Source organism: Ambystoma mexicanum, chromosome 5q (assembly GCF_040938575.1).
Source record: "Ambystoma mexicanum isolate Mex_15411 chromosome 5q, UKY_AmexF1_1, whole genome shotgun sequence".
In the NCBI taxonomy this organism is placed as follows: domain Eukaryota; kingdom Metazoa; phylum Chordata; class Amphibia; order Caudata; family Ambystomatidae; genus Ambystoma; species Ambystoma mexicanum.
In genome coordinates, this window is record NC_090933.1 from 1,329,827,781 (window position 1) to 1,329,854,075 (window position 26,295).

At 48.7% G+C, this 26,295-nt stretch overlaps 1 protein-coding gene across 2 annotated transcripts in view; it reads right to left on the reverse strand.

The window, feature by feature from the left end:
• Nucleotides 1-26,295, reverse strand: part of LOC138498534 (zinc finger protein 268-like) — an 87,449-nt gene that overhangs the window by 20,468 nt on the left and 40,686 nt on the right. The window contains exon 1 of one of the 2 annotated variants that reach the window (XM_069622313.1): nt 8,686-8,822. The exons of the other annotated variant lie outside the window; for it this stretch is intronic. The gene's annotated coding sequence lies outside the window, so the exon portion shown is untranslated. Of the gene's footprint in view, nt 1-8,685; nt 8,823-26,295 lie in introns of those variants that run through there. 2 annotated transcript variants of the gene reach the window in all.

Consider the following 26,295-nt stretch of genomic DNA (forward strand, 5'->3'; position numbering starts at 1 on the left):
GGTTCCACCTGACTGAAGTACCACGTCCATGTGATCCACTTCAGAAAACCTTCAAAGGCAGAGACTGTCTCCACCTGGCAACTTGTCCGCTCAGCCAACAAATACTCTGCTGGCATGGGCTCCTAGAGACACTGGGCCTCATTACGAGTCAGCCGGTCTGGAAAGAACGGTGGTGGTAAATCCGCCACCACCGTTCTTTCCAGACCAGCTGATCTCGAGTTCTGCAGGCAGGAGGTGTCACTCCCGCCAGGTCTGACCTGGCGGGTTTACCACCACCCGCCTGCAGGCGGACGTGGAAACGGCACCATTACAATATTTACCGAATTCCACCTCCGGAATTACTGGGTCACCGGGGTTGTAATGCCCCAGTGGTTCCGGGAATCACGGAGGCGGAATGGTAATACGAGTATGGCGGTAACCTGCCGGTTTTTCCGGCTCAGTTACCACTGTACTCGTAATGAGGCCCACTGACTTGGACATTCTCGCTCTTACTGAGACATGGTTCAATGCCAGCTCAGTCACTGCATTTGACTCCCTCCTACCCGATGGCTTTAAGATTTTCGAAGCCGCGGTGGGGTTGCCTTAATCTTCCGAGTGGGATCCTTTTTTCATCTTTTCCATATTCAGCTCTACTCTTCCTTTGAGAGCCTGGTATGCAAGTTGGTAATCTCTCCCTCCTCTAACCTGATCATTGCTACCATTTACCGGCCTCAGGCACTACATCCCTCTATGGGCTGATTTCTGTTCCTCCTTACTTTCAATCTGCTTCTCTAAGGTGACTAACATCCAATTGGACTCCCCTGGCACAGCATCCACTCTTCATTGACCTCTACACCTCTCGATCCCTCTCCATTCTCCCTTCTGGTCCAACCCACTCTGCTGGACACACTCTGAATGTCCTCACCCACTCCGACCGACCACTCACATCTCCTCTGGTAACCCCCAGTGTCTTGGTCAAACCACTCTTCTATCCTCCCACCTGGGTACCTGTGGCCCCGTTTCCGCACTTCCAAAAGCCCTGCCAACCTCCTTCACGAACATCCACCCGATGAAACGAGCGTCAGCTGCTGCCTTCACTTACATGTTTATCCTCCACTTGCCCACCCCCAACTCAAACCTCTACCACTGCTCTCAGCAACTTTCTCCTGTCCATCACCAACACCCATGACATTATTGCCAAGTGCAACACCTGGTACGAAGGTTATACATATTCCAGCACATAGAGTCATTTGAGGTCAGTAATAACAGTTATTTGGATCACCATTACAATTTTGAGTTTTAAAGAGGAAGTGGCTGGCTAAGTGGGAGAAGTTACTGCAGGATAACGCTTTGCTTCATTTGGTGAAACGGACTTTGTTTCCATTGTATTCTTTTTTACTACAGCGAGACCCGGCAAAAAGAACGGTATCGCTTTAAGGGGGGAAAAAGCGAGGGGACGCTGTGTTGAGCAGACGTGCTCCACCCCCCCACACTTATCTTCAGTCGCTCCGCAAAGCGGCCGCGAAATGGCTGGCTAAGTGGGAGCAGTTAAATCAGTAAAATTAAAGAACACTACAGAAAGGGAGACGTTACTCTTCCGTTGCCTGCCTTGTACATGGTCTGTATCTGTCCTTGCTGGAGAATGTGTTCGGAAGCCCCAGGTCGCCACTAACAGGCGCTGGCGTGAGGAGTCATCTAGGAAGCTGGTTTCTGGTCTATTGTTACACACACTGTTGGGGAAAGTCACGCAGCTGGAAGACTGTTGGGAGTTGTTCCTTTGATTCTAGCTGCATTTGTTTCCGACGCTGGGTTCGGGACAGAAGCGTATACTTACACAGGATATCTAAACAATCTGGTATAATTTTACCGTTAGGAAGGGGTTTCAATTGTTGCCTCTGTCCGCCGTCTGGAACCTTCATGTGTGCTACGTAAACCGAGGGCGCTGAGAAGCCTTGGCTACAACTATGGCAAAAACTGATGTAAGCACTGGGGAAATCCTATCAGAGGGAGCTGACCTACATATTACATCATTCGGTGACGGGGAGGCTGATACAAACCAGGAGCTTATAGGATCGGACTGCCCAATTGAGGGAGCACTGTCGGCTGGAAGGTCGCTGCACGTAATGGAGGCAGCGATTCATAATTTACCTATAGTTGTGGAAATATGTCGTTCTACGACCTCCGCCGACAATATAATGCAGTTGGAAAGAAATCTCAACTCGCCCGACAGCTCGACTTCTCTTGAGGAACTCGAGGAGCCAACTGCCTCTAACCCTGAAAAGGGTGCAGGGGCATGTCCAGGTGCAGCCCTACCCCTCACCCATTGAAGGTGTAGGGAATGGAGCTGGAGAAGAGGTGGAGGGAGAGGTTTGGGGGCAGAAAACCTTTCAATCATTAAGGGGAGACACGCAGCCCTCCAACACTCTATAGGTTTGGTAACCCACACAATGACCGGTCTACTAAAAAGTCAAATGAACCCCCCCATGAAATCAATCTGGAAGCCCCCAGGCCTCACTCCAGCCTCCTTGGTCTCCAAACAAAGGTTATTTTACTGGAGGCCTGATTATATTATAGAGTCCTTCAGAAGACATGATTGTGAGACTAGAGGCAACTGCTAGGTCAACGGGAAGACCACCGAAAGGTTTGGATACTGTTAATAACAACCCCAGTAAGGAGATAAAATGGAACTTCTCATGTCGGGAGGGCCATGATAATTGTAGCCAGAGGATCATATGATAAGAGCCCACAACAAGAGCAACCAGCGAGCTCGATTTGCCCAAAGAAACGGAAATCTGCGAAATCCAATGATTCCGTCTCTAGTGCATCAGCGAGAAAAAACCCTTAACCGATGAAGATCTTCTAATGGATATGGCAGCAGCACAAATGGAGGACCAAGCATCGACTAAGGTGCAGGTAGATACTAACTTAATAGCGACTCTTACTCTACTTCTGCCATATATGAAATTGCATGTGTCCCTAAATGATCAAATCAGGGACCAATCGACAATTCTAGCGATGATCAATTCCAAGATGGTGATTTTAGAAGGCTTTGTAACTGCAATACAATCCAATTTAGATAAAAACACAGAAAACATCACAGAGATTCTTCATAGCATCATAGACCCGATTATCCAAGATAAATTAAAGAGACAGGCCGACTAGGAAAAGTTGCGCGATGCGGTAGAGGAGGCAGAGGTGGTAACTGGTCGCCTCTCTGATCCCACTACACCGGCGAAGGAGCAACCAAGTACTAAAGGAACAAGGATCCAAAACGCCCAAGAAGAGAAAGGGCAATTGTCCACGGATGCACAAGCAGATACACTTGAATGGCTGGATGGCTGCATTACAATCACGCCGATTTGGGATGATCGCAATGGGTCGATATGCCCTTTCGCAGCACCAGCGATAAGGAGCAACCTGACATTGTTTACGTGGTCTAGCGCCAAGCTGATGCCGAAACCTTGCGATTCACGGTGCGTCCAATGCTCTTCATGTACCCAAAGCAACACCATGTGACTCACGATAAACATTTGTGGATCGATAACAAAAGAAAGAAATTACCAATTTGGTTGAATATGGAAATCGGTGGATGTTCTCAGAGCGTTTATTGTGAAATAAAAGCACATTATAAATTGCAGAGTATTGCGGTTTCCTTTAAAAATAATGTTTTGTATTCAAAATTGGGACGCGCTGTGTTGTGAGAGAATGGGTGTTGATATTCCGGGTTCTGCGTCAACTGACGTCAACACGTAGGTGATGACTGGGCGCGTTTGGCTACGCTGCCCAGTAATGTCATGGAGATAGGCGCAGAATATCGCTAGGAATGGTGAGGTCAGCTTCAGGGGCAGGAGATATGATTTTGTGCCAAAAGGGCAGTTAACCTTAGGGCGATGTAGCAACGGATACAATTAGCACAAGATCGCCATGCCCTGCTGCCTGATTTCGCATGTGTAAAAGTGAGGAAAACTACGGTAAGGTACATAGGAAATGTTGATGCAATCGATCACTGTATGCTTAAAAACAGATGCCCGAACACTCTGGACAATAATATTTTTGAGCAAACTATTCCTTAAGTAACTCCTATCCAATGTCAATTAATCACTGCTATACAAATTAAATAGGTTTTATTATATTGTGACTCAAGAACTCGCTGATCCTCCTTTAGCCGCCCCCCCACCATCCTTCTCGCCCTTTCCCCTTCTCTCCCCCGATGATGTCGCTAGACAAGTCCGATCTATGAAAGCCTCATCAATGCAGGTTCATCCCTGTTCCTCTAAAACCATCAAGGACCACATTGACACCCTCGCTCAGGCCTGTGCTGATGTTTGCAACCACTCCTTTGCCTCAGGATCCTTCCCGTCCCCTCTGAAGCACTCCTCTGTGCATCCTCATCTCAAGAAACCCATAGCTCATCCTTCTTGTCCAGCTAACTATCGCCCAATTTCCATTACTCCCTTTCTGGGCAAACTCCTGGAAAAGTTGGCCATCTCTCAGCTTAACCTTCATTCCAATTATATTGGCTGTCTCCATGACCACCAGTCTGGCTTCAGAGCACGGAAACTGCTCTCCTGAACACCCGTGAAGATCTGCTCTCCAACCTTGACTGTAACATTCCTCTGTCCTCATCCCCCTCGATCTCTCTTCTGCCTTCAACACTGTCAACCATACCATCCTGCGCAACAGTCTTCATGATAACCTGGGTATCACTGATCAGGCTCTGGCCTGGCTGACCTCTTTCCTCTCCGATCGACCCTCCCAGGTCCAACTTGGGTCCTTCCTATCATCCAACTTCCTCTTTACCTGTGGTGTTCCCCAGGGGTCTAACCAATCACCCTGGCTTTTCAACCAATACCTGGCAACTCTCACCCATTGCATTGCCATTTTCTGCTCAAATGTTCAGTGATACGCTGATGACACTCAACTCATTTTTAGGCTGCCCTCGGCCACCTCCTCTCCCTCTCTCATCTCTGATTGCCCAACAGCCATTCAAGATTGGCGTGCCGCCAATGATCTTTGTCTGAATGCCAGCAAGACGGAGATCCTCATCGGCACACCTTCACCATCCTTTCCCCTCTCTCTGGTTGGCCTCCCTTGGCCCTCCTCCTACCCCCACCTGTGAGGCTAAGAACCTCAGGGTCATCTTTGACTCCACACTTTCCTTCTCCGCCCACATCTCGGATGTCACTAAAACGTCAAACTTCCTACTGCACCTCCTCAGAGGTAATCTGCCTTTCCTCTCCTTCCTCCAGAAGCTCATGGTCATCCAAGCTCTGGTTCTCTCTAGGTTCGACTATTGTAAGGACCTCTTTCTAAATCTACCTACCTCTACTGTCCGCCCTCTGCAACTGATACAGAACAGGGCTGCGAGACAGGTCCTTGGCCTCAAGCCCTGGGATCGTATCTCTCCAGCTCTGAAATCCCTCCATTGGCTCCCAGTGGATGCAAGGAATACATTCAAAACCATCTGCATTGTCCACAAGGCTTTCTGGGGCCTGGGTCCAAAATACCTTCAGCTATCCTCCGCAAATACCTCCTCTCTCGAGCTTTTCGCTCCTCTAACCTCCAACTCTGTCAGGGTCAGTCGTTTTTCAAAGAAAGTAAGACCTTCCTCTTCTTCTGCCTTTGCTCCCCGTCCCCCCTGCTGATCTGTTCTCTCTTGGCACCGTGCACCTGGCCACCCTATGGCCTCCGGGCCCAGGTACCTGCTCACCCTGCCACCCTCCCGCACTGCCCCCAGGGCCACCCCTTGCACTGGGGTCTGGGTCTGTATCTGTACTCATACAGCCCCCCCTTTTCTTCCTGCACTTATCAGACTGCACCTGCCTTAAACCTATCAACTTGCCAATGCTGGCTGCACTACCACTGTTTGTTCCCTTTATTATTTATTATTAATCTGTTTCTCCTTTGCTTCGCACTTTCCACTTCTCCCCTCCCCCATGCACGTGCGCGTTCTCATTGTCACTGGGCCTAGTAAGATCGTGGTTTTGTTCTCCCCTGTTCACCTCCCTTGCCTTGTCACGCTCTGAAACACTTGTTTACGAGTGTGATATAAAAAATATCAAAAAACGCTAACCGCTAGTGCGTGCCAGTTTATTTGGTCAAAGTGCTCCACCTTGATGAGTAACTTTTTTATGCAACTACTAGTTTTGACCAGTGTTGCTGAATAAATATCCTTTAAATCGTACGATTTGCATTATTACGTTTGAACAGCCCCCCCACCCACTCATTGGGTACTGTTCAAACAGCCGGTCACAAAAAGAATGAATTGCCATTTGCAAGTATGGGCCACTTTTACATTGGTGCCCGAGCCAATTTTATGCCACAGTGCGACCCTGGTGGCTGCCAAAAGTGAGCCACTGAGGTTGTATTATCAGGGCAGGTGCGGATGGTGGGAAGCACCGTGTACAAAAAAGTAATCAGAGAAAAATCATAAGAAGCAGGAGAGGCCGGGGCAGTAGCCTGGCCAGGTCCAGGCACCATTCATCCCTCCCGGGGTCTGCAAATGCCCATCTCAGCCCCTCGTACAGATGCCCACTGCACAGCCCCCCTTACAGACACCCACTGCTTGAAAACTGAGAATATGTGCTCAAGTAGGAGACATTGTGACTATTGCAGAAAGTTATGCTACATTTTTAGTAATTGCTCTTTAGATTCAACGGAAATTAATGTATATATTAGTGAAGTCGTTTTATGATAAATTGTATTTTCCATATCTGTTTGTAATACATTTTTAACATTTTTATGTGTGTAAAGTTTAATATGAACTGATCACATTAATAATTATTTGCTAAGAAGGGTACAATAGTTGCTTTTTTTTTTAAAGGCCGTTTTCGTATTAGTATTTATTTTGCGTGTTTTCGCCAAAGCACTTTACAAAAATTCGAAATACAATGGTACAATAAAAATGAAGCACAATAACCAAATCAATTATCAAAGCTGATTAGAGAAAAGATAAGGAGATTTTAATTGGTAAAAAAAAAAAATAATAATAAAATCGGATAGGTAGAGGATGCACGGATAGAATGTGGAAGAGTATTCCAATGCTTAGGTGCGAGAAGAGGAAAAGAATGGAAAAGCACAGGGCAGCTGAGGAACGGCAAAAATGACAACAGTATGGTAACCTTTATTAATATAGTGCCTAAAAGCAAGACAAGTTTTTCAAAGCACTCACGGAGGAGGGTGGGGGGGTTATGAAGAACAAGCAGATACAGCTTAACACTGGGCCAAAAAAGGTGATCACTTTCTCACCAAAACAGTAATGAATAATCGACAATCAATCACCTATAGTAAACGATTCCCCAATTATTCCTTATAAGACATTTCACAAAACGCAGCATTTGAGGTCCCAGGGAGGCAGAAAGGAGCCCATCCACCCAGGGCAGTTTGTAGTCCATTGGGTGCCCAGGGCGAAACACTACAATGCGCCACCCTTCCCCCCCACTCGCGGCATGCGCGCCACTCCCAAACTACACTCCATGGTTAAGTAACTCCTACCCAATGTCAATTAATCACTGCTATACAAATTAAACAGGTTTTATTACATTGTGACTCAAGAACTTCGCAAAAACGCTAAATGCTGGTGTGTGCCAGTTTTTCTGGTCAAAGTGTGCCACTTCCATGAGTTACTTTTTTATGCAACTACTAGTTTTGACCAGAGTTACTGAATAAATATCCTTTAAAGCGTGCAATTGGCATTACGTTTGAACAGCCCCCTCCCCACCCTACTCATTGGGTACTATTCAAACAGCCTGTACTATTCAAACAGCCTGTCACAAAAATAATGAATTGCCATTTGCAACTACGGGCCACTTTTTCATTGGTGGCCGAGCCAATATTATGCCCCAGTCCGACCCTGGTGGCTTAGAAAGGGGAGCCATTGAGTTTGTATTCCATGGGCAGGTGCGGATGGTGGGGAGCACCGTGTGCAAAAAAGTAATCGAGAAAAATGATAGGAAGCCGGAGAGGCCGGGGCAGTAGCCTGGCCGGGTCCAGGTATCATTCAGCCCTCCCGGGGTCCACACAGGTGGATGCTGCAAATGCCCCATCTCACAGCCCCCTGTACAGCCCCACATAGAGCTACCCACCGCACACCACCCTTGCAGACATCCACCGCACAGCCCCCCATACAGATGCACACTGCACAGCCCCCCATACAGAGCTGCCCACGGCATACCCCCTTTGCAGGAGCCCACTGTACAGCACCCGCAGATGCCCACTGCATATTGCTCCCTTGCAGAAGCCTACATAACAGACCTCTGCACAGGCGCCCACTGCACAGCCCCATGTAGACCTGCATATTGCCCCCTACCCTTGCAGACGCCCACAGTACAGACACCCCTGTGAGCCTCTGAGGTTGTATTCCCAGCAGAGCAGATGCAGATGGTGGGGAGCACTGTGCGTGAAAAAAATGATCGAATGCATTAGAGGCCAGTGCAGTAGCCAGGCCCATGCAGGCCTCCTGGGGACCTCACAAGTGGGTGGGTACAGACGCCCACAGCACAGTCCCATGTAGAGCTGTAGTACCCCATGAAAGGACAATGAAACGCATGAATGTATGATAGGAAGAAGGAGAGGCTGGGGCAGTGGGCTGTCCAGGCCCAGGCACCAGTCAGGCCTGCAGGGGCAATTAGAGCTGTAGGACTCTACGAAAGGACAAAGCACCACAGGCCGGATGTTGGTTCTACGCAGCGAGACGTGGCTTCTCACCTGCTTTTGGCCGCGCACGGAGCCTTCCTTCTCGCGATTCCTGCTACTCGGGCAGCCAGAGCCTCCAGGAGTTCCAGCTGGAGCCAGAGGGACGCAGAGTCCGGGTCACTTGCACCGGCAGCCGGAGCCTCCAGGAGTTCCAGCTGGAGCCAGAGGCATGCAGAGTCCGGGTCACTTGCACCGGCAGCCGGAGCCTCCAGGAGTTCCAGCTGGAGCCAGGAGTTCCAGCTGCAGCCAGAGGGACGCAGAGTCCGGGTCACTTGCACCGACAGCCAGAGCCTCCAGGAGTTCCAGAGTCCGGGTCACTACCGGCAGCCAGAGCCTCCAGGAGTTCCAGCTGGAGCCAGAGGGACGCAGAGTCTGGGTCACTAGCACCGGCAGCCAGAGCCCCCAGGAGTTCCAGCTGCAGCCAGAGGCACGCAGAGTCTGGGTCACTTGCACCGGCAGCCAGAGCCTCCAGGAGTTCCAGCTGGAGCCAGAGGGACGCAGAGTCTGGGTCACTTGCACCGGCAGCCAGAGCCTCCAGGAGTTCCAGCTGCAGCCAGAGGGACGCAGAGTCCGGGTCACTTGCACCGGCAGCCAGAGCCTCCAGGAGTTCCAGCTGCAGCCAGAGGGACGCAGAGGCCGGGTCACTTGCACCGGCAGCCGGAGCCTCCAGGAGTTCCAGAGTCTGGGTCACTTGCACCGGCAGCCAGAGCCTCCAGGAGTTCCAGCTGGAGCCAGAGGGACGCAGAGTCTGGGTCACTTGCACCGGCAGCCAGAACCTCCAGGAGTTCCAGCTGCAGCCAGAGGGACGCAGAGTCCGGGTCACTTGCACCGGCAGCCAGAGCCTCCAGGAGTTCCAGCTGCAGCCAGAGGCACGCAGAGTCCGGGTCACTTGCACCGGCAGCCAGAGCCTCCAGGAGTTCCAGCTGCAGCCAGAGGGACGCAGAGTCCGGGTCACTTGCACCGGCAGCCAGGGCCTCCAGGAGTTCCAGCTGCAGCCAGAGGGACGCAGAGTCCGGGTCACTTGCACCGGCAGCCAGGGCCTCCAGGAGTTCCAGCTGCAGCCAGAGGCACGCAGAGTCCGGGTCACTTGCACCGGCAGCCGGGGCCTCCAGGAGTTCCAGCTGGAGCCAGAGGCACGCAGGATCCGGGTCACTTGCACCGGCAGCCAGAGCCTCCAGGAGTTACAGCTGGAGCCAGAGGGACGCACCGGCAGCCGGAGCCTCCAGGAGTTCCAGCTGCAGCCAGAGGGACGCAGAGTCCGGGTCACTTGCACCGGCAGCCAGAGCCTCCAGAAGTTACAGCTGGAGCCAGAGGGACGCACCGGCAGCCGGAGCCTCCAGGAGTTCCAGCTGCAGCCAGAGGGACGCAGAGTCCGGGTCACTTGCACCGGCAGCCGGGGCCTCCAGGAGTTCCAGCTGCAGCCAGAGGGACGCAGAGTCCGGGTCACTTGCACCGGCAGCCAGAGCCTCCAGGAGTTCCAGCTGCAGCCAGAGGGACGCAGAGTCCGGGTCACTTGCACCGGCAGCCAGGGCCTCCAGGAGTTCCAGCTGCAGCCAGAGGGACGCAGAGTCCGGGTCACTTGCACCGGCAGCCAGAGCCTCCAGGAGTTCCAGCTGCAGCCAGAGGCACGCAGAGTCCGGGTCACTTGCACCGGCAGCCGGGGCTTCCAGGAGTTCCAGAGTGCGGGTCAGTTGCACCGACAGTCAGAACCCCAGTCGCGCTCAGTGAAATGAACCCGGAAATGCGTCATTGCTCCGAAAAGCACATTGATGACGTCGATGTCACGTGGAGAAGAGTGGGCGGGCTGTTGCTATGGTCCTTTTCTCTGATGGGATCAGCCACTAGGAAGTCACGTGGAAAAGAGTGGGCGGCCCGTCGCTGTGGTCCGATTATTGGATGGGACCTCCCATTAGCACGTGGCCATGCCTGCGCATACTTTGGAAATTAGTCTCTTAGCGCCCGCCATGTTTATGACATTTGCACGGGACGTGAATACTGCGCATGCGCATGGCGTTCTGAGTTGTAATCATGCCCGGCTCATGCCTTTTTTCTTCGCGTGCTTCACAATGTGTTTGTGATCCGGCTGTTTAGTAGGGCGACCAGAACATTCACTGAGCATGCGCAGTTCATGCCTAGTTGTTCTGCCCACTCAACATATTTTTACTGCGCATGCTCTGGAGGTCGTAGCTCAGCACGGCAAACTCGGTGATCAGTATCTCAGCACTGCGCATGCTCTGGAGATCAGTATCTCAGCACTGCGCACGCTCTGGGCATCAGTATCTCAGCACTGCGCATGTCTGTTCTTCATGTTGGCGACTGGCTTTGCAGAGGCTTATATTTCGTCCCCCGATATGCAGTCACTCTCTGAGGACCACAAATGCTACTTTTTTAAATGTGAAATACATCCCAATCATTTTGGCGAACCATTTGCTGTAGGTGAGTGACCGGCGACTAATCACTCCTCTTTTGGTGAGAAAGTGATCATCTTTTTTTGTGTTGAGTTGTCTCTGCTTGTTCTTCATAAACCTCCAGTTAATCCTTCTTCTGTATGGGTTGGAGGGTGCATTCCTGGCCGGCGAGAGGGGATCAGCAACTCCTCTTTGGCTGTTTCGATGATATATCTTTATATAGCCTCCCCCTGAGGCTTGCAACCTGTTCCATTCCCCCTCTGTGCCTCCTTGTGCTTGATCCCGCCCCTCACCCGTACCTGCCTAACCTTCGGAATTTTTCCGGAGACTCCGGAATTTTAAGCATTTCTCCGGGTCTCCGGAAAAATCCCTTGAATCTCAGGAATTTTGAGATTTTTTCCGGGTCCCGTCATATTCTTCACCTGATTGGCTGCCGCCGGTAGCCAATCAGGTGGAGAATATGACGGGACCCGGAAACGGCGCGAACTGTTCGTACCCACTGCCTGCAACACTATAATATGTAACAATGCACATCTGTTACCTTCTGTAAAATAACCCCAATACGCACCAGTGGGGTGTGCTAGGCACAGTTCTGTGTGAGGATTCCCCCACCTGGGCAACCTACAAATAAAGTATATTGACACGCCCAGTCCATGTATTGATTAATATAGTCTTGATTCCTTCTAAATAGGTTCTACACCCCAATGTACCTGGTTTAGCAGAGTTAGACGACAAGTTGTCAACGGATCCTTCTTAAGTGAACTCTCTTTAAGGCACGAACCACGCATCGTTGAGATTCCTCGAAGAAAAGGGTGAACAATGTTGTTAGCTGGTGGTAAAAGGTTGTACCCCCACCAATGGGTCCCATAAGGATATCCCAAGAGTCTGTTCACCAAACCAAAAAGAGGAAGAGCTACACTGCCAGGAGTCCCGCATGGACTCCTGTGCAGAAAATGACACAGAACACACACGATAAAGGACAAGGATATGGAGGCCCTGTACCTCCAATGCATTTCCAGCATCACACTTGCCCCTCCTGAGACCTAGTCTTGAACGCCGCCAATGCTACCATGATTGGTCTGGCTTGTCCAGAAGGTTACCCTGTTCAAAGTTCAGAAATCCATCTTAACAAATTGGTGTACAGTGGTGGGTGGGATAGGACAGGATACTTAGCTGGCATTATATCAACTTTTCAATATCAATACAAAATACACACAAATATAGAAATAAACAGAAAACTTCATAATTAAAAAGAATAACACCAATTAATTATGAAACAACATTTCTGGACAAATTATGAGTCCAACTTGAGGGCTTTAAAAACATTAACAGAAGCTACTTGGATATAAGCATTTTGCCAGCACATAATATATAAGGCCATCATAGCTGCATTTCCAAAGAGCCCAAGTAGGAACAATGGTCTCCAAAATAAATGCGTTGCAACTCTGCTAATGCAGGACAAACTGAAATAAGATGCTCAAGTGATTCAGGCAAGGATCTATTCACACAAAAATGACAAAAAAATAGTTTGTGTATCTATGATGTTGTGTCTTTCTTGAATGACTTGTGTGGGCCAAAGGTTGAAACGCAGCCTTAGGATGGCACTTCGCATTGCAGATGAAGGGGATTTTACTAAGTACGATTCCATAATTTCCATGTGTTTAGGGTAGAAAAGTAGATTACAATGGGTCTTATATTTTAGACATCTGGTCTGGGTCGCAATCCAGTCGTGGCTGTATAACATATGTTTAGCTTTGTCTGGATTGTGACCAAGATATCTGTGGTGATATCAGCTCTGGCTACAGCAAAGTGAACTTCCCTCATCCATTTTTGTACAAAGGCATGAGTAGTCGAAAACAAGTATGACGACAAAATTTGTAGGATGTTAGGACAATCAGTCGAAATCAAACATTTATGGAAAAGAGCACAAAGGTGCCACAGATAGACAGCATGGAGTGAAACTAAACCAAATTCATAGCGAAGCCATCAGCCCGGGATACATTGTGGCAAAGAGAAGATGGTTCTCCAAAATTTGGCTTCCATTTTCTCAAGAGCGAGTTGAGTCCTGATCGGCTGCGTTTCGAGGCCATAAAGAATGCATGGAAAAGCTTTCTGATTCCAGTAAGATAAAACTGGGTTCAGTGTGAATTTGCCATATCGGTGTAAAATTATCTTGGTTTGTGAGATGGCATTCTCCTACTCCCATAACGGAAACATGCATCAAGGACAAGACCTGGTGCACCAATATTCAGTCAGCATTGTTCAATAAAATATCCTTTCTACAAGATGAAATTAAAAACAAAAAATAAAACCTCCGACTCTCGCTTCTTCCGCAGGCAACTCTGCCAGACCTGATCAAGTCAGCTATTCGACTCAAATTTTCACCTGTCTCTACCCGGGAGGTGGAGAACATCATAACCTCCCTCAAACCATCCACTTGTCAGGGTGACACCTGCCCGGCTTCCATTATCAAAGAGGCGGCTAGGGACCTAGCCCCCTTCATCACAACCTTAATCAGCGCCTCAATCAACTTTTGCTCGGTTCCCAACAATCTCAAGTAAATCTGGGTTCGACCATTCTTAAAGAAACCAACTCCGGACAGTAATATCCTTACAAACTACAGACCAATTACTACAGTCCCATTTCTGTTAAACATTATTGCTAAAACGGCCTACATCCAGATCCAAACTTACCTGGAAACTCACAATCTGTTGGGACTCTGCCAAACTGTCTTTCGGGCTAACCATGGCATGGAAATTGCCTTGGTCGATCTGAAAAACCAAATAGATGACTTAAAGGATAAAGGAAAATTGGGGCTGCTCCTTCTATTAGTCCTGTCTGCCACGTTTGACTTAGATGGTTGCATAGCACTTTATGGTCTACTATCTACAGTTGCCCACTTTTCTCCTAAAGCGACAGCCTGGATTAACTCCTTTCGAGACAACTGGTCCACAAGAGTATTCTTGCCTTCTGCCTCAGCAGAGCCCACACCAATAACCTGTGGAGTCCTGCGAGGTTCATGTGTATCGCCTACGATGTACAACATCTTCACAAAGCCATTGTTTGATGACCTTGACAATCTGGGTGTTGCCTACACTAACTATGCAGATGACGCCCAGATCCTCATACGCATATCGGGCGATTACGAGACTGACGCTGCCCTATTGAATAAAGTCTATTTCTTCATCCTGACTTGTATGGCCTCACATGGCCTATGTCTGAGCGATGAATAAACGGAACTCCTGCTCATAGGTGCTCCAGCCAAACTCAGCAAACTCAGTAACCAGTTTCAATCATTTAACATCGATGGAATAGACATTAAAGTGGCCAAAGACGTAAATACCCTGGGCTTCCACCTAAACTCAGCCTTGAACTTACACAGGAAAGTTAACGCTAACACATCTGCGACAGCATACACATGCACGCTTATCCACGCCTGCAAACATTTCCTCTCGACAGCTAGCCAGAGTGCTATTTCTTTCAAAACTCGATTATTGTAATGCACTATATCTGGGTTCCAGTAACCGAAACATCAATAAATTACACATTTTGCAGAACAATGTTCTCAGAACTGCACTAAGCATCCCAAAAACAGAACATATCCCGGTGGCTAGGCGGAACACCAGTGGCGTGCAGTCAATGATTGAACACAACTTAAAGCTTTAACCCTTACCCACAAATGCCTAGCCAATTCAGCACACAAATACCTGGTGGATAAATTTACCAAACATATTTCTACACGACCAACCAGGCGTAGGTATTCACATTCACTTAAAGCCCCTAGATATAACCTTAAAAATGTAGGAGGAAGTAGTTTCCCGATCATGGCCGCACAATTGTGGAACTCTTTGCCAACAGATTTCAGAGCAGACCCATCTTTCTTTAGCTTCAGAAATAAAACAAAATGCTTGCTCCTTACTAGAGATCTATGACTGTCATCTCTTTCCATTTGTATCCTTGGACCTCTCTTGCTTCCGACCGCATAGCTTTGTATACACTGTAAATCTTGTATTAACATGTTAATTCGTATTTGCATTCTTTCTCGTGTAACTTGTTTATTCTTGCAACTGAAACAATTATTCTGTAAAAAGTATCTTAAGCAACCTGTAAGCACCCAGATACCTCTGAGTTTGGAGCGCTATATAAATAAATAAACAAACAAATACAAAAAGGGGCATGGAATGGTTTTCAAGGAAAGAAGAAATTGTTCACAAATAATGTCAGGATGGGTTAGCTTGTGTCTCCCTTTCCCAGGTTTTGAGCACAGGATAAGGCGGGATCTTGGAGCACTGCACACTCTTGAGCTTCCCCAGCACGAGACGACATTTCCACTTGCAGCTGTCAGGGCTGTTGATGGCTAAGTCCCATTTCTCCTGAAAATCGCTTGCCTTCGAGGGCCTGACGTATTCAAATAACAAAAGTTCCTTTAACAAAATGTAAGTTAGTTTCCTGGTTTTACTTAGGGTGAGGATTCTTTACCCGTGGGTCCCCCTCTTGTGGGCGCTGACACCTCACACATTGTATTCCACCAATTAAACAATGGTTCCTTTTCTCGATGAACTTTGGGTGATAGCTTCACCCTGGATCTCCCTTGTTTGGGCTCGGACCCCTCTCGACTGTTAGCCTCCCTCCACCGGGTTCACTACGGCTTACAACACAATCTTCATCTGTATGGCTTTAAAGGGTGATCTTTCACCTTTTCGATCCCCCTCTTCTGGGCGCAGACCCTTCTCAAATCGCAGCCTCCCTCCACCAGGTTCACTATGGCTTTTCCTTCACTCACAAATCTTATTGTGTTTTTTAACAGTTCAAGTGGACATCCCTCGGTTGGGCTCACCCTTGTCAACACACTGGTCCCCATTAGGACCCTGGCGGCCACGGGATGAACAGTGCCGGTAAGGGACCAGAACCGTTCATGCTGGGCCGCCCTATTATGAGGTCTGCAGCGGGTCCTGCTCTGGAACGCCTGGTTAGACCAGGCGTCCTTAGCGGGACCTGCTAGCAGGCCAGGATGCTAACAGGCCCGTCATTAACGGGCCCATTGTTAGCATCCTCCCCATTCCCATTGAGCCCTATGGGGGCTCAAATGGGAATGGGGATGTACTGGGTCTGGCTACCGTGAAAGGGATTTACCGGGCCCTCCAAGGTCGGAATGGCCCGGTAAGTCCTCTTTTTGCGGGACCCGGACCTGGTACCTGGTATGGGGGTAGCCATACTCGTAATGAGGCCCGCTGTTTCATGGGACTTTAGACTCTGCCCCCTCTCGTCAGCATCCCTCTTCCGGGTTAACTCTTGCCAACCTCACATTTACTTTCAATGTTCATGGGATTCACTTCCCTTGCTTTCTCATGAGGCAGGATTCACATCCCTTGCTTTCTCATGAGGCGGGATTCACATCCCTTGCTTTCTCATGAGGCGGGATTCACTTCCCTTGCTTTCTCATGAGGCGGGATTCACATCCCTTGCTTTCTCATGAGGCGGGATTCACATCCCTTGCTTTCTCATGAGGCGGGATTCACTTCCCTTGCTTTCTCATGAGGCGGGATTCACATCCCTTGCTTTCTCATGAGGCGGGATTCACATCCCTTGCTTTCTCATGAGGCGGGATTCACTTCCCTTGCTTTCTCATGAGGCGGGATTCACATCCCTTGCTTTCTCATGAGGCGGGATTCACATCCCTTGCTTTCTCATGAGGCGGGATTCACTTCCCTTGCTTTCTCATGAGGCGGGATTCACATCCCTTGCTTTCTCATGTGGCGGGATTCACATCCCTTGCTTTCTCATGTGGCGGGATTCACTTCCCTTGCTTTCTTTACAGTTCTTTTGTCAAAGGCTTAGCCTGAGAACTGTATGGCCACTTTGACCTATCTTGGCAGCTCTCCTAGGGCCTTCTGGAATCTGTATTTCCACTCCGACAGGGATTGATCAGAGTCTCTCAGAGCAGCACCCACGTGGGTAGGTCCCCTTCTGCAGCTGCTCTCCTCTCTACGATCTTATAGTTCTTTAAACTTTTCTCATTTCGCCACTTTGAGACTTTCATTCACCACAGCCTGGTTCTTATCGGCTCCCGCCTCGGCTCATAGGCTGTGATGAACCACTTGGCTTTCTTCTTAACCGGAGTCGAGGCTGGTCCCACAGAAGCAGGAGTCTCCCTTGCTCCGGCGTATCAGTGTCGATACGCTCCGTGTACCTTTGCCTTCTGCTGCAGCTCACTTGGGATATTGTCCTCGGTCTTACGATTCCTTCAGCGGAAGGTTCCCAGGGTTCTTTCGAGAAGGGCAAGGTTGTGTCTTGCTTCGTGGGCCTCTCAACATTTGCTGCTTTTCTCCTCCTCTTGAACTGCCGGGTCTGTCTAGCTGTCTCGTAGTGCAGTCTGCCTTGCTCGTACTGTGCTCTCTTGCTCCACCTTTTATCCCTGTAGGGTAAGGAAAGGGCCGTCAGATGTGTGTGATTCAATTTAATTTTCTGACTTTGCCTGACCCTTGTGTCGGGACATGTCAGATAAATGGCTTTAGGGTTAGTCCATTTTTTTCTATGGTGTGAATGTGTTTAGTTCGGGAAAGGGAAGGGTTGGAGCGTCAGAGTATCCTCCTCGTATTAGGAGAGTTGATGACCTTAGAGGGGGGAGGCTGATAGAAATGACCGGAATTGTTATTGTGAAAGGAACTGGGCGGATTGTAGGAACAGTAGTTTTTAGTCCAAGTAGACTGGGTGTTGGCAACAGAATGACCAGAGGCATGTGGAGGAGAATGATTGGGAGTATTCAGATAGGGGACCGGGAGGCAGGGATTCTGAGAGAGATGGTTTCTTAATGCAACAGGGTGTGGCATCCTAGGGGATTGGTTATATACGAAGGTGATGATGGATTTGGGTAGGAGAGATTCTATGGGTGAAAGGGGGGTAGATGTGGTACAGCCCACAAATGTCTCAGGGATCTCTCCCTCCTCTCCTTCTTCCCCGGTATGATGCCGCGTCTCCCTTTGGGCAGTATAACCCTGGGCTCCCCTACCCAGGTGATATTTCCCTGCATGTCTGCCTTCAGGGTTTCGATAAGAGAGGGCCAGTTCTTCACTGGCCACCTGAATAAGGGATTCCCGGGATCTACTTGGGAGAATACCCTCAGGTTTCTCACAAGACCAAGAAGGGGACTACGGTAAGCAGAAGGCTAGGCATCAGGTTAAGGGGCACGCAGGCAGTGAAAAGGAAGTTTTGCAGTTTCACCAGTGCATGTGATTGAGACTGACACGTTTCCAGACCGTGTATACAAGTGGAGACATGCTGTAGGAAGAAACCTTGTGCAGGGAGTCGATGAATCAAACCTGATTCTCACAGAGAATCTGTTCTAAAATGCCTCTCATGTGGCCAGGGCACGGCAGCCCCATCCTGATCCAGTCCCTGGGGGAGGCGCTGTGGAGGCGAATCGCATGGGGGGGAAATCCTACCAGGGGGAGTGGGAGAACAACTTCCCGGATGACCCTAAGGTATTAATGGGCTATTGCACAACTACAATGGTTAACAAGACTACGTTTTCTGTTAACAGACTTCAAGACCCATAATCCTAGTGTTACTATGACAAGAAGGAGTTGGGCAGAGGCACAAAGATGCCTTTTAGGAGTAAACAAGTTACACCCGAGGAGACTTGAGCAAGATAAAAGGCCTTCTCAGTTAAAGGCTAGAAGGGAAGCAGGAGAATCAGGAGAGTCATGTGATGCAGCGGCAAGTGTAGCAGATCAGATGCAGGAGTGGTAGTGGCGTGGTAGTGGAGGCAGCTGTGGCAGACCGTTAGTGGAAGCGGAGTGCGCCAAGACCGAGCGCCCTGTGGGGCTGGGGTCTGGCCCTGTGGGGCCGGGGTCTGGCCCTGTGGGGCCGGGGTCTGGCCCTGTGGGGCTGGCCCTGTGGGGCTGGGCTCTGGCCCTGTGAGGCCTTGTGAGTGGCAATGGGGCTCTTGCAGCAGGAAGTGCTGCCAAACTGGGCCGTTCCCAAAAGGACTTACCTCCGGGTGTTGTGCAGACACCGGAGTGTCTGAGAGGCAGCCTGAAACCCCTCCGTAGCACTGGAAGCAGCAGGGATCAGAACCCTACCGAAGCGTGCCGCTCGAGGATTTGCATGTCCAGCGGAGTTGAGCTGAAGGACCAGTGAGTTTCAATAAAGAGGCAAACCCTGTGCCGTGAACACGAATAGTCAAGGAAACCATTCTATCTGCAGCTAAACATTTGTTAAAGCAATATGTACCTGAGAATCTCATATGCGTGTTGAAATAAAGTAGCGGGCCATTGTTTAATCAATTAAGGTGCCCCTCATAAGCAGAATCACTCGCGAGTAATCTTCCCCATTCACAATCGAATGAATCATTGTATCTAAGACTGTCTGAGCTGAAAGTCACTGACAGAAGGGAAATAACTATACAAGCCAAGAGGGTACTGTGGCCTTTATCCAGAAGTGCTGGGGACGTGTTGGCCAGGTCAATGGGTTATACAGAAGCAGAGGATGAACCTTTATTGGCTAAGCCAAGAGGATATTAGAAGTCTTATGGAGTGAAGCAGAAAAGCGTTTTTGAAAGACAAGCTGCTTGAATTGTTGGTTGTAGTGTTAGATCAGTCCTGGCAGGGAAGTGGACCAGGGCAAGGGAACTTTAGAGTAGGTCAGGCATGGGAGTAAACCAGACAGATATCGTAATTGAAGCCAAGTCACATTGGAACCTTTGTTGTTGAATTCCTCACACTAAACACAAGCAGCTGCTGTGGAAATTGTTGAATTGAGAATCAACTATTGCTAAGGAGTTTGCTGAACTGTGAAAATACATTCCTGTTACTGTGAACTTGAGAAATCAAGGAAAGATCATCCTGACTGACCTTTGCGTTACATCGTTGAAAGAATTAATGAAAAAACTTTGTCTCGCTGGTAGCAAGAAGTTGTTTTGTGGAACCACTAAAGGGGAAAGACCACCCTGACAAACCTTTGTGTTGTTGCTATATTGGAAGAACTGATTGAAACCTTACCCTTGCTGGCTGCAGGGAGTTATTTGTGGAACAATGTAAAGACTTTATCTTCATTTCAATTGAATCCCTAGATCCAGACTTGGGGACGACAAACTGTTGGAGAAAATCAGTGTTAAGATTTTATGTTAAATGCCATGTATTGCTTGTTGTGTTTGGGGATAGAATCCATTTTGTTAGATCATTTCTGTTAGTTTATGTTAGGTAGGGAATTGTTGTTAGGGTAGGGATACTGGGGCACTTATCCATCCTTTTCAAATGGCTTGTTCCAAAACGAAAACCCTGCAGTTGGCCGCCTCACATTCTTGACCCATCACAGAGTCCCCTGCCTGTTTGTGCACCCACCTCGGTCGGGCAGTGAGTTAACAAGCTGAGGGCTCCGGCCATGGTGTGATGGAAACACCTGATAATTGTCAACGCGTCCCCACCTAGTCCGCAGTGGTGGTAACTGGTGACAAGCACAGATGAAAATCTGCTGGCCCGTTTTGCAGTCTTCCCTGACGGTTTGCCTCTGGGCTCGTCTGTGGGTTCAGGTGCCACAGATAAGTGCAGTTACAAGTATTGTGTGTTTTCCCATGTACAGTAATATGTGGGAGATAAGAAGAGCGAGAACATGACCTTGTGTTTTTGTTGTATTTTCCATTCTTTTCTTAGATTAAACTTTGCGGATCATGGTTTTGCTAAGTTATGAGGGATATGCTGCATCATTACGAGTTAGGTGGTAATTCAGTGGTAAATCTGCTGAATGGCCACCAACATCGTTTACTGTTACTGCCACTTGGTCGTGCGGGGTTACCACAGGAGTACAAGTGGTGGTAGGGCAGTGTAATTCACCATGTTTGGAGCCGAAAGGGCTCCATAGAGATTTTGATGGAATTACTTCAAGCTGTATTTCCGCCACAATAATTCAGGCAATTTTTGGAGGAACGTCTACCTCTAGCCTGATGCTGGAGGTAATCCTTCACTTTTCCTTCAAACTCTGAATTCAGTGATGTGGTAAAAATGTTGGTAACTCTTACTGCCAAAAAAGGTGGTGGTACAGTATTTACGACTACATCGCCAAACTCGTAATGAGGCTCCATGATGTGTTGCATATGGTATGTTGTGGGTGATGGTGTTGTATATCTGTATACCAGCCTATACCAGCCTACACCAGCGTATAAGCAACGTCATGTATGCAGGAGACCTGAGAGTATAAGATTTGATTTGTTTCACAGGTGGCATTCAAAGTATCATTACAAAAGTATGAGCTATGCATTCAGAGTATCAGGTGACATGCTTGTAGAGATGGTCTAGGGATAGCGAGTTAGGTTTGTGTGAATGTGGTGCTTTCCCTGCAGTCTCCCATACCTATCCAATGTACTTTCCCACAACCTCTTTCCTGTTCCCCTATTTCCTTGTGGCTATCCACAACTTCTTTCTAACCCTCTTTCCCACCAATGGTTGAATCGATGTGGCCTGTGAATCTATGGCCGCTCTGACCAACCAAGGGGGGAGGGTCATGCACATGCAACTTCCGTGATTACGGCAAGAGCATGAATCACACCTACGACAAAAGGGGGCTGCTTATTTCAGCAATGAGGCTTTTCCTTTTATTGAGGAAGGCTCTGGGCCTGTGAAATCGGTAAAGGACATGGGGCCTCATTACGACCCGGGTGGTAAGTGAATAACGATGCCGGTAAAGGATTACCGGCATCGCTTACCGCTCCGGGCGATCATGACCCGCCAATCCGCTATTAGCACCACCGTAATTAACGGTGACTCTAATAGTGACATGGGCGCGGGCACGCGACACGTCATGTCGGCAATACCGGCATGGCGTAAACAGGAGGACATCACAAGTCAGGCGGCCATGCAAATAACGGCCTACTGAAGGCCGATAAGTACCTTACCGCCGTGGAGCAAATACCCGCATCGCGGACCACCCGTAAACTGCCATGTGCAGTGATCCCAACTGCCACAGGTGCACACAATCAGCACAGGTGGAGTAACTAAAGACTGGGCCAGCACAAAAGGAGCACACCCCACCCCTTCCCACACCCAGTCACACACCAGAATGATTCCCATACTACCACCAATGCTGGGGCTGGATGACATGATTGCAGTGCAACTCCTGCTACAGCAACAACAAGAACAACAGCAACAGGCAGCACAGAGGAGACGCAGGAGGAGAATGGGGGTGAGGCAGGCCCAGCATGCCCCACCCGTGCAGCCAGTGGTACCACGCTGACCGCGCCCAATCCCTCGCATCAGAGCCAGTCCATTCAATCTAACCCCAGAGCAGATCCACACCCTGTACCGTCTGTACCGGGACACAATCACCACCATTGTGGACATGATACATGACAACATTGTCAGCCTGATTGAAATACGCACCGCCATCCCACCCCTACTGAAGGTAGTGTCTGTGCTCCACATCCTGGCCACAGGCACCTACCAGCACACAGTGGGGCACATGCATGGCATATCATAACCATTATTCTCACGTATGCTGAACCAAGTGCTTGATGCCCTCCTGAAGCACACAGGCAACCACATTTTCTTACCACGGACAGCCCAGGAGATCTCAAACACCAAAGTTAGTTTCCATTCACTGGCCAGCATCCCTGGTTGCATTGGCGCCATCGACTGCACCCATGTGGAATTGGTGGTACCACATGCCATGGAGGTAGCGTACCGCAACCGCAAGTTATACCACTCCATCAACGTGCAAATGGTATGCGACTCAAACAAGATCATCACACATTGTTGTGCCCAATAACCCGGATCAACCCATGATTCTATCGTCATGCGGAACTCCACGATACATGGAGCGACATGCAGGGCAGAGATCCTGGCTTCTCGGTGAGTTGCATGTCAGCCTCATGGAAATGCGATGTGGGTAGGTGATTGGGGGAGAGATGCATGCTTCACCTGGCTGAGATGGGGGGGGGGAGATGCATGCTTCACCTGGCTGAGATGTACACTCCATGTGGGGGATGGAGCAGACCTTTTCCTCCCATGGGGTCAGGTCAAGGGGGTCCACAGTGCCGCCTCCGGTGTCTAATGATTACTGCTGGTGTTTGGACAGGAGGCTGCAGATTCTGCCCTTTTGGTCATTCTACTGCTTCCTGCAGTCCTCACTGTCCTGTGGGACTGTGCCCTCAGTTGTGACCTTGTCACAGATGACTGACCAGATGGCTGCCTTCTGTTGCACTGACATTTTATGGTGCCAGGAGATATATAGCTCCTCGGCATGGGCCATCACCTCGTCAGCAAGGACATGCAGTTCCACCTCACAAAATGTTTGCTGCCTCTGACCGGACACCTTCCCATTGGATTTGCCCTTGCACATGGTTTCCCTCTTCTGTGGGTCTAGATGGCTACAGGAGGTGGTGGATTCAGTGCAAATTAATGTTTCAAAATGTCAACCGCCGTGCTTCCTCTTCTGGTGGTAGTGATAATTCCACCAAATATTGGCAAAATTACCGTCATGGACTCCGCTGGACAGAATTACTGTTACCACCAATGGTGAGTGTGCAATCCCACCAGGTTTTAATGCAATGGTAATTCTGCCCAACACCACAGCGCTATATTACTGACAAAGTTGTAATGAGGGCCATTATCTCATATGGCAGTATTATGGTATGGTTCGCTCTCCATTCGATAATTGACAAGTGTGGTGGGTGAAAGGATGCATGCTTTTTAAGGACATTCTTCAACAAGGGTTTGTTAATTAATAAGGTGTAAACCTAACTATACCTATGGGTATTCCCTACCTTAAGAGTTAACTAAGGCGCTTGGCAGTCTTTTCCAATGTCCAATAAAGAATCTGTCCACCATTTAAAAACAAACACTATCTGACCCCATCACTATTACAAACAAAATAAAGGGGCAGGAGAATGACTCCCTTTTCCCGCTCGGTGCTGCCAGCACTTGTCTTCTCAATATGTGCTTTTCCAATAGTTCTTGGCAACTCCGTTTATCAGTTCATGGAATTCTTTCCTCGCGTTACTCTATCCATTCTTCACTTTGGATGTGGCTTTACTTGGTTCAGATTGATTTATCATAAACATCGTTTTGGTCTTCAGCTCTTCATACTCTTTATTTCTTAGGTCCCACTCCTCTGCTTGGGACACAGGTTTTATCTTCCTTTCTTTGCAGGACAAAGAGTTATTCACTTTATTACTCCCTGTTTTCGGGTATCTCTGTGTCTGTCTTTTCACCTCCCTTTTTGGGACAGTTGTTCGATTTCTTGTATTTTCACAGTTCGGTTTTGACCAGGATATCACATTTACATTCTTCTCCCTTTCAGGGATCAATATTCTCTCTGTCAGACTCTCACAGTTCACATTCAGCAGGGATATTCTACTTCCATTCACCTCTCCTCCAGAGAGTGGTTCACAAGGATATTCTACTTCCATTCACCTCTCCTCCAGAGAGTGGTATTGCTCTCCTCCTTGCCTTAGCACAGTTCACATTCAGCAAGGATATTCTGCTTCCATTCACCTCTCCTCCAGAGAGTGGTATTGCTCTTCTGCTTGCTTTAATACAGTTAACATTCAGCAAGGATATTCTACTTCCATTCACCTCTCCTCCAGAGAGTGGTATTGCTCTCCTCCTTGCCTTATCACAGTTCACATTCAGCAGGGATATTCTACTTCCATTCACCTCTCCTCCAGAGAGTGGTTCACAAGGATATTCTACTTCCATTCACCTCTCCTCCAGAGAGTGGTATTGCTCTCCTCCTTGCCTTAGCACAGTTCACATTCAGCAAGGATATTCTGCTTCCATTCACCTCTCCTCCAGAGAGTGGTATTGCTCTCCTCCTTGCCTGATCACAGTTCACATTCAGCAAGGATATTCTACTTCCATTCACCTCTCCTCCAGAGAGTGGTATTGCTCTTCTGCTTGCCTTAATACAGTTCACATTCAGCAAGGATATTCTACTTCCATTCACCTCTCCTCCAGAGAGTGGTATTGCTCTCCTCCTTTTCTTATCACAGTTCACATTCAGCAGGCATATTCTACTTCCATTCACCTCTCCTCCAGAGAGTGGTATTGCTCTCCTCCTTGCCTTATCACAGTTCACATTCAGCAAGGATATTCTACTTCCATTCACCTCTCCTCCAGAGACCGGTATTGCTCTCCTCCTTGCCTTACCACAGTTCACATTCAGCAAGGATATTCTACTTCCATTCACCTCTCCTTCAGAGAGTGGTATTGCTCGCCTCCTTGCCTTACCACAGTTCACATTCAGCAAGGATATTCTACTTCCATTCACCTCTCCTCCAGAGAGTGGCATTGCTCTCCTCCTTGCCTTACCACAGTTCACCCATTCACCTCTCCTCCAGAGACCGGTATTGCTCTCCTCCTTGCCTTACCACAGTTCACATTCAGCAAGGATATTCTACTTCCATTCACCTCTCCTTCAGAGAGTGGTATTGCTCTCCTCCTTGCTTTATCACACTTCACATTCAGCAAGGATATTCTACTTCCATTCACCTCTCCTACAGAGAGTGGTATTGCTCTCCTCCTTGCCTTATCGCAGTTCACATTCAGCAAGGATATTCTACTTCCATTCACCTCTCCTCCAGAGAGTGGTATTGCTCTCCTCCTTGCCTTATCGCAGTTCACATTCAGGAGGGATATTCTACTTCCATTCACCTCTCCTTCAGAGAGTGGTATTGCTCGCCTCCTTGCCTTACCACAGTTCACATTCAGCAAGGATATTTTACTTCCATTCAACTCTCCTTCAGAGAGTGGTATTGCTCGCATCCTTGCCTTATCAAAGTTCACATTCAACAAGGATATTCTACGTCCATTCACCTCTCCTTCAGAGAGTGGTATTGCTCTCATTTTTCCTTTATCACAGTTCACATTCAGCAAGGATATTCTACTTCCATTCACCTCTCCTTCAGAGAGTGGTATTGCTCTCCTCCTTGCTTTATCACAGTTCATATTCAGCAAGGATATTCTGCTTCCATTCACCTCTCCTACAGAGAGTGGTATTGCTCTCCTCCTTGCCTTATCACAGTTCACATTCAGCAAGGATATTCTACTTCCATTCACCTCTCCTCCGGAGAGTGGTATTGCTCTCCTCCTTGCCTAATCACAGTTCACATTCAGGAGGGATATTCTACTTACATTCACCTCTCCTTCAGAGAGTGGTACTGCTCGCCTCCTTGCCTTACCACAGTTCACTTTCAGCAAGGATATTCTACTTCTATTCACTTCTC